Source organism: Dermacentor andersoni, chromosome 3 (genome assembly GCF_023375885.2).
Source record: "Dermacentor andersoni chromosome 3, qqDerAnde1_hic_scaffold, whole genome shotgun sequence".
NCBI lineage: Eukaryota > Metazoa > Arthropoda > Arachnida > Ixodida > Ixodidae > Dermacentor > Dermacentor andersoni.
This window is the reverse complement of record NC_092816.1, coordinates 138,902,399-138,911,074: the sequence shown is the minus strand read 5'-3', so window position 1 is coordinate 138,911,074 and position 8,676 is coordinate 138,902,399. Positions and strand designations below refer to the sequence as shown.

General features: G+C 48.2%; 1 long non-coding RNA gene across 1 annotated transcript in view; it reads left to right on the top strand.

Annotated features, from left to right (window-relative positions):
* Nucleotides 1-2,550: 2,550 nt before the first annotated feature.
* LOC129383205 (uncharacterized) overlaps nt 2,551-8,676 on the top strand; it is a 39,698-nt gene continuing 33,572 nt past the window's right edge. Inside the window, exon 1 of the long non-coding RNA XR_008611098.2 lies at nt 2,551-3,908. This is a non-coding gene — a long non-coding RNA (uncharacterized lncRNA). The remainder of the gene's footprint in view (nt 3,909-8,676) is intronic.

Below are 8,676 nucleotides of genomic sequence, written 5' to 3'. Positions count from 1 at the left end.
CAGATGCTTACATCAGTATTTCACGTCCCAAGTTCACGAACTAACCTGCACGGTTATTCCTTCATTCTAACGTCAGCGACAAGCTGTCCCATCATCCTTCAAAACCACGATTTCCACTTATTGTATAGAATCCCACCCCTCTCTGTAACGCCCTGCAAGACATTCCGAGTATTGAAATAGGTCAAGAAAACTCAGTTAATCCATCCTTACGCAGTTTTTACTATTGCTATCGCGATCGCTAAGCAAACAAAACAGATTTGCAGATCAAGCTTAAGCGACACGGTTACTCACTACGAGCGTGTGATGGAGTCAACTCTCACAAACTCTTATAATAAAAGAATTGCGACCACGTGCGAACGAGCTCATCAGCGCGCACGTTTTGGCGTTACAGAGCTGAGATGTGAAGTTGACCTTAACACTATAGTAGCATGCATCCGTTCACGTGTAAGTAAGCAGAAATCTAACATGTCGCCCAGATATTTCGTTATTACGATAACGTGCACGACACTGTTAGCGAAAAACAATACCAGCCGTAAATACACGCGTTGTTAAATTCAGCAGCGCGACCGGCCATCACGGGCAGCAAATTCTGAGATCGCGATACAAACGCCAACAAAGTTCTATTATTCCGAACGTACGCAGTTTTACGATTACTTTAGGATTCGCTGTTACGCAGCGAGAACGCCAACAGTTTACCTAAGTAGTATCTAAGTTTACACGACACGGTTATCACTTGTAGCACGCGAAATAATCAGTCACGCGAGGAAAAAGTTTCACTGTTACGTACTAAAAAATATGACCACGTGCGAACGAGCCATAAAGTAGGCACAAACGTTTCGTTCATTACAGACAGCCGAGGAGTAAGCTTGTCTTGATGTCACCACACGTGTAATCTACTTACTTACACGTGATCACGTGTAAGTAAGCAGAAACCTAACAAGTCACCCTAAAGTTTCGTTATTCCAAGAAAAGTGCAGGCGCTGTTAGTAAGGCCAGTATAGCAGCCCTAAAGACAGACGCATTAAAATTCAGCAGCGTTGCCGGCCATAACCTGCAGCAAGTGCACCGACCCTAGAACAAATGCGTACAAAATTTCAGCTACTTCAACCTTACGCAGTTGTACGACTGATTGCGCTCGCAATCACAGTTACGCAAAGAAAATGCAAAGGAAGCTCAAGCAACGCTATTCTGGACAGTGTGTGTCGGGAAGTTGTTATAATTAATATTCATTTTCTTATCATTGGCCACTGTTCAGAAAAGCACATCGATAACTCTCGCGGACCCATCCTGTGGGCTACATGGAAGGAGTTAGCCGTTCTAAAGTTCTGATTTCAGAATTTCTTTTCTAGCGGATCTCAGCGCTGCGCAGAGATATATCTCTGCGCAGCGCTATCTCCGGGCTTACTCTGTCCTATATATAGGACAGAGTAAGCTCGGAAGTTTGCAGAAAAGTAGTACGATGTGCCCAAGCGCAGCACAACGAATGGTAAATCGCCGGTTGGTGTTACCATCGCTGCAAATGATGGGGATGTACTACAATGCCCGCCATTCAATTACGCGCAGATACTTAAGTCGAAAAATTGTAGGGCTGCTAATAGAAAAACGTTCACTTCATGAACTGTCACTTACCTCTTGATAGGCGTAAGACATTCAGGCGCCGCAGAAATGGAGCTCCAGTGCGCATGGCAAAAACGTCCACATGGAACTGACAAACTCTCACGCTGGAACTCATGTGCACATGACGCAACGACACAACCAGCGCGTTCAGATAAAACGCGCGAACTGAGAGTGTGAGTGCGCCGCTGCGCGCGGAGCGCACCAACCCAGCAACCTTCAGGCATTCCGAGCTTACGCAGAAGGGCGAAGAGATCCAATAAGACGGCGGCGTTAAGTCATGTGACCGACTAGGCGCAAATCAGCGCAAAGCGTGCGTGTGCATGCAACACACAGTGGTGATTCGACTTGGTAAAGGCAGTCACTGCTCTGTACAACGGCAGGGGTTGCAGGCGTTGCAGAGGTTGTCGTATTCTTCTTTTTCGACAGGTTAGGAGAGCGTAGGAGTACAGTCTAGTAGAAGCATACGACCACAGAACACCTGATAGGACACGATTGATTCGGTTACGCCTTGCGGTAGGTGGTAATGAGCAGCTGTTCCGGCGTTCTGCCTGTCGCTTTGTGACGTTTTCTCCCGATATGCTTGTGCAGTTTCGCTCGTTCATTTCAACTTCTCCATTTATTGTCTGCATTGGAAGTTTGATTCTGAGGGCAGCAACTTCACATTGCTGGCTGACATGCATTTTCGGAAGACCGTGCGCTGAAGTCAGCCGTGGACTTAATATTCCGCGATATAATCACGTGGCACGTGTTGGACAGTGCGTGTCTGTTCCACATATGGCCGGTATGGTACATCCCGTTGAAAACATCCTTCAGACATCCATAGGAGTAAAGTTTTGGGACTCTGTTTAGATCCCAGAAGTTCAATCGTGTGGATGTCTGAAGGATGTCTTAATTAGGACATCCCGAAATGAATGTCCTCATGTTATCCACTGGACGTCCTGACCGGGACTTGGACGTTCGGATCTAATCGGGATGTCCAGAGGATATGCGTAGTCCAATGGAAGATTTCGTTATTTCTTTTTTGGTATCTTTTATTGACTGATATCGATAGGTATAATTTTATTGATTTATTCCTTCATTCTGTTAAAATTATATCTAATATTTCTAATCTAATAATATCTAATATCTCATAATATATCTAGTATCTAATATTTCGCATATACCTATTCACAAATCTTGTTACAATACTTTATAAATATTTTTCTTATTTCTATATTGAACTACCCGGTTCTTGGCCAATCCGCCAGAACGGTTGATATCTGTACTGCCAGCAACTGCGCGTTTCACTGCAGCCAGATATAGGCAGTTTTCTGTGCCCGAAGACAAAAAAAAAGAAAGAAACTCACATTAGCAATATCTGCAGACTTTATGCATGCAAATTATTCTTGCAACAGACAATGGTGTTCTAACTGGCAATCCAAAGTATCATGCACAAGGCTGCCTTGCCGTATCCCTCAACTTAATTTTTACGGGCACAGATGTGGTCTGGCGGTATCCCCTTTATGCCACCTCTGCAATGAGCTGGAATCCATCGATCACTTTTTATTATCGTGTCGGCGGTTTTCTACTCATCAAAAACTATGTTTACAAATTCCGCTTCGAAATCCAGGACTGCCTTTGTGCAGTACTGCTGTACTCTCACTTGGAGTAACGGCATTAGGATACAGCCACAGGAACGCTTGCCAGTTAGAATTTCCTCTGTGACACAAAAAGATTGCCTTACTAATATTTCGCATTTGCCATGACTGATATATTTCTCCTTCAATAAGCGGTAAATATAGAAAATTCTAAGCAAAAACACAAATTCACAGTTATATTAATAATATTATTATTCGAAGCTTGCTCATTTTTACGTCTATCCTCCATGCAATTTATTAACAAGTTTGTGTTACGGCATTCCTATCTACAAGGCTGACTACCTTATTATACACTACTTTATTTCTATTATTATCGGTTTATTTCTAATCTTGGATTATTCATGTATTTCCCCTTCTTATTATTTATTTATTTATTAACTTTTTTATTTCGTTTCTCAATCATATTACCACCCGGTTCGTGGCCTATCACCCACAGTGGGTTTGTGCCAATAATTCAGCCTTCACCATCATCATCATCGCTAACACCTAGCCTCTACATATGCATCTAGATAGATCGTACCTCGCGCTGGCCCGTGGAACGAGCCCTGCAACGGAACTGCTGCCACGGAACACTTGCCTGCTGAAACTCGTCTGTGCGGCTGGTACCGCGGACCTGTCGTTTGTCTCGGCCGTTGCAGCTCGTCTTGTTTGCAGGTAAGCGCTGCAACTCTGGGGCGTTTGTGTAGGCGTTGGGTGGTTTGAGCTTGATTCTTGGCAATAATTAAGCGCCGTCCCGTCGATAGGTATCCGCTGCCGTCACCGCGCGTTGTTGCTACTTCATCCGGTAGATCGCGTCTCGAGAGTGTCCTCACATATACACTCCGTTTCAGAAAATCAGGTGCAACGCTGTCGAGGCTAGCGATACTTTTTTGCCGTGGCTGCGTCCGCGCTTAGAAATAGTTTGGTGTTCTTTCTTGTCTCGTGCTGTTCTCTGGTGCCAAAATTAGCACTCGCTAATATCTGCAATGATCGCATGATGGCCAATGAGGTGTGATCACGCCACCTGCGTGATAGCCAGTGGCATGATGCAACATGCCTTTCAAATGCTACACGAGTCGAATAAACGCCACGTTGACCAGACTCTCCCACCCGGCACAAGCGTCACCGCCAACCTCACTGCGTCGTCCTCCCAGACGCTAGGCCCCTCCGGCGGCCGGCTTCGGGTGCGACGGTGCAGAATGGTGACGAGGATTCACAAGTACCTGCAGTGTCTCAAATGCCGTGACAACGTTACTTGTCTACGTCGCTTATCTCCTATTTCCTCGCATGCATGCCTTGGGAATTTCTCTGAATGCTTCAGCTGGCGTCGGCCAAGGCATTCTTTCGTCTACGGCCTTCTTCGGCGGCCCAATATTGCCGACGCTGATGAGCGTCGAACGTCGACGCTCATCAGCGTTTCGGGCAGGGAAGTGCAACGGAAGTATGGACATGGCCTCCTGCCCGTCAAGATGGGTCAGCGTACTGAAGATAGCCGTGCGTGCTCGAACACCTGCTCGACGCGTCGCAGGAAGGCGTCCGAACCAGGCACAATTGGCCGAATGAAAATCGTTCGTTCTACGCATCAAATCGTTCCATGTTACCGGTGTGGCGGCTTGTGGCACTTGGCGTCTTCAGGAATTGTCCGGCCGCGAACAAAACTTGTAACTTCTGCCGCATCAAGGGACACCTGGCTACCGTTTGACGATGAAAAAAGGCGCATCGCCAGTTCAAAATGTTGCTCCAGTGCAAACGGTACGCGTCCAAACGGCGTCGGTTCTCTCCGTGATTTAATACTTCACTTTCAAGCACGAGGTGCTTTAGCGTGTCCCTGGAAGTTGGTCAAATGTGATCACGCCACCTGGGTGATAGCCAATGGCGTGATGCAACATATCCTAAATATGCTGTACAAGCCGAATAAACGCCACGTTGACCGAAACCTTTCACCAGGAAGAACCGACACCGCCAGGCTCACTGCGTCGTCCTCCCAGACGCTGGGCCCCTCCGTCGGCCGGTCTCGGGTGCGACGCTGCATTCTTGATCGTAATCGTGCGAAACTGTTCTTGGTATAGGCTGAGTATTGAATGAAAAACGTCTTAATGCTCAGAAACAAACTGTGCTATATGGTTATCTAATGCGTTGTTTTAGATCAATTTGTTTTTCGTTGCGTTGTTTTTTGGCAGCCTATCGCAGCAGCCTCACGTGCAAGCTCGCGCGAGCATACGTCTTTGGCGCGCAGCGAGGCACGGACGCAACGTGCGGAGTGATACATCCTCGTGACCGAACTTATTGCGTAGCTTGCAGAGCGTTGCACTTGATGTCTGAAGCGGAGTATACAGCGTGGTGCAGACCGAACCGTTTCCGATGCTACAGCGGTAGCGGTCGAAAAGCGCGGACAAAAGATGTCGAACGCCTAATATCAAGCCTGTCAGAGGGTCTAGCTCAAGTGTTTACATGACTAATGATTCAGCTTTTCGGTACTGTGGCGAGCTCCAACGCTAGCTCGCAGGTTGCTATCTCATCCCCTTGCGGAGATGGGAGACACGACGCTGAGCAGCTGATAGATCCTTTGCCCGTTATTGCACAATGCCCATGAAAAATCATGGGGTAGATTTCTCGCTGGCGTTACATACCGTATTTAGTCGAATGTAACGCGACCACAATAGTAACGGGAGCATGGACTTTCCATTCAAGCGCAATAAAAAATAAATATAGAACTGCGAATCTAACGCGTTATGAAAAGAAAAAATCTGACGGCATGCTTGTTAATTTATAGCTAGTAAGCCAATGTTTACAAGTTACGGCCGATAAGACTATCCTCACTTCATATAGCTATCTACTAATTTGCTATCGCAATCGTTGCTTCGCCTTTCGTCAAAACTGCGTCATTTTCGTACATGATGTCGCGGCGTGTAACACAGAAGTGACAGAACATGTCCTGATTGGAATTACACCAACCAAGAAAAGTGAGAGCAGCCTCTTTGTCCTAAACCTATGGAGTTTGCCGGGAGAGCGACAACGTTTCGGGCCCCTGTTCTGCAAAATATTTGACATAACGAACCATAACATCACAGTTGCTGGGGGTTCCAACCCCCTGCATCCGTCATGTTACCGCAGCGATACCTTTAAGGGACAGAGCGTGTGGGCAGACGTGGAGGCGTAAAGCCCCCTCCATACTGTTATTGGTGTGATGAAAGGAGATTATTCGCAATCAAACACTGCCTTAGCAGTGCTTCCGCTCCTTTTTCAATGCCTTGCACTGCGAAGGGCACGGTGTAGCGGGGTGTGCCTACAACGCTCCGCCTTCTATATGTCACCGTGGCGCGCACTTCAATTTTGTTCATGGATGTTAACGTAGACGCCACTATTTCCGATTTTGGCGCCTGCGACCAGCCAAACGTACGCCAAAGTCCTGAGCGAGCCGCACTCGTAGTTTCTCACCATAACACCTAGAGGCACGGAGGAAGGAAACTAAGGAGAGGCCCTACCCCCTCCGCGCGTTAGGAGAAAAGTGTGGCGGAAATGACGTAGTAGGTTCTCATTTTTTTGCTGCTTTTTTTGTTGTTGTATGGCCACGCCTTTTGGGCCTCAATGGCGGCGTTGTTATGGTTTTGAGCGCTCACACGTGTTGCTCTGGTAGGTTTCGGGCCGTGGCAAAGGCGCTGAGTGGGTGGGTTTGCGTTAGTCACCGTGTCTTGTTCCGCTGTGTTACCTGCACCGTGCTCTGCCAGATGTTGCGCGAGCGCGCGACACCACGCGCAGCGCGGCGTGGTTTCGCGAAAGATGTAAACAAGAGAGGAGGGTGGCCCAAAAGGCGGAGCATCGCCATGAGCAACACCAAATTCCGGCTTCACTTTTGCTTCACAAAGAGTGCGACAGGGCCTCTCCTTAGTTTCCTTCCTCCGTGCCTAGAGGGAAATCATGACGCGACCATCTATGGGAGTTTCCTAAGGGGCGCTGTGTGTATATGTATAGAGGGTAGAATGTTATATGTATCTGCGAGGCTTGTGTTGGATGGTGGTGTAAGAGGCTTCGTCTAAAAAGTCGATATGGCTACACAAATGACGCGTTCTTAAAGCACAACCTTCACAAAATGCTTCCATTCACGCATATTACATCTTCCAATGAAGTTTACTCCCCTACAGTGGCGTAGAAACAGGGGGGGCCGGGGGGCCGTGGGCCCCGGGTGCACGGGGCCAATAAGGGGGGGGGGTGTCATATACGTCTGAAGACACCCGAAAATTGTCGATATCCTCGTCTTCCTCGACTATACCCGGGATGGGGGGGGGGGGGTGACAGAAGAGCTAAGGGCCCCGGGTGCCAGACGACCCAGCTACGCCACTGCTCCCCTACAATGCATAACCAAGCCAAGAAAAACAATAACAGACGACAGATTGTTCCAAAGCGAGCGCGAATCTTGTCCTCTGTCCTCCAACTTTAGTGGCCCGCTGATACTTTTGTACATTTCATATAACTGTACATGCAATAACAATTATTCTTTTTGAACCTATACGTGTGATACCTTACGTGATGAAATTGTGCTTGCAGTCAGTAATAGTGCGCACAACTGGGCAACCAATCTGACTGCGTTGTAATCTGAAATGAATGAATCATTGTGGCAATCATTGCCAGGTGCGTCTTCAAGGTGTCCTGGCTCTCCGAGAACGATGCCAATTCGAAGTCGCGATATACACCTTTCTTTTACGAGACGTTCATTTGAGGGATCGCCAGTCGTTTGTGCGCAGGCGCAAGTAAGAGCGGGCGCGAGAGAGAAAATTTGGGGTCTTTTGCTTCTTGAATAGATGACTCTGCCTAGGCAACACAGAGGAGGTTTCTTGTAGGCATGCTTGTAGGCGTTTGTCCCGAGGCGTGCCGGCATTGCGGAGTGGGGTCGAGCATGTTTACATTCCGACGCTCGCTGCCGGCGAGGTAAAATAGGTGGACAGCGGGCACTGAGGCCCCATTTGGCGACCGCTGTGTCGGACAGACGGTCTCGCACCTGCGGCACTCGTGCTAAGTCTGTAGTGGCGGATCATAGCTTTATCGCGCCTTACGGCGAAGGGCAGAGTTCTGACCACGACCTACGGTATAAAGAGCAGTAGGTCCTGGTTCTGACTGGTGTGGTTTAAACCTGTTGCCAGCTTTGCGGGTCAATGTTGCCAGACAGCCTGCCAAATTTGAACGGGGGAAAACACCGTCAAATGCAGCGAATGCAACGACGCCGTTTTCGAAGCGCACATAGTTACCAGATCACACGCGCGCAGGCTCCCAGCTCCCGACAGTACCGGAAAGTTGCTGCATAACCCGCGCGCTTTCGAAGAGCTATATAACACTTGGGGCGCGATATATCGCTGCGCGCTCTCGCTGCAGCGCTAGAAAAGGATTGCATCGCCTTGCTTAGCACAGACAGTCTCCTGACGATTACGCTGCTCGCAATAAAGACTTT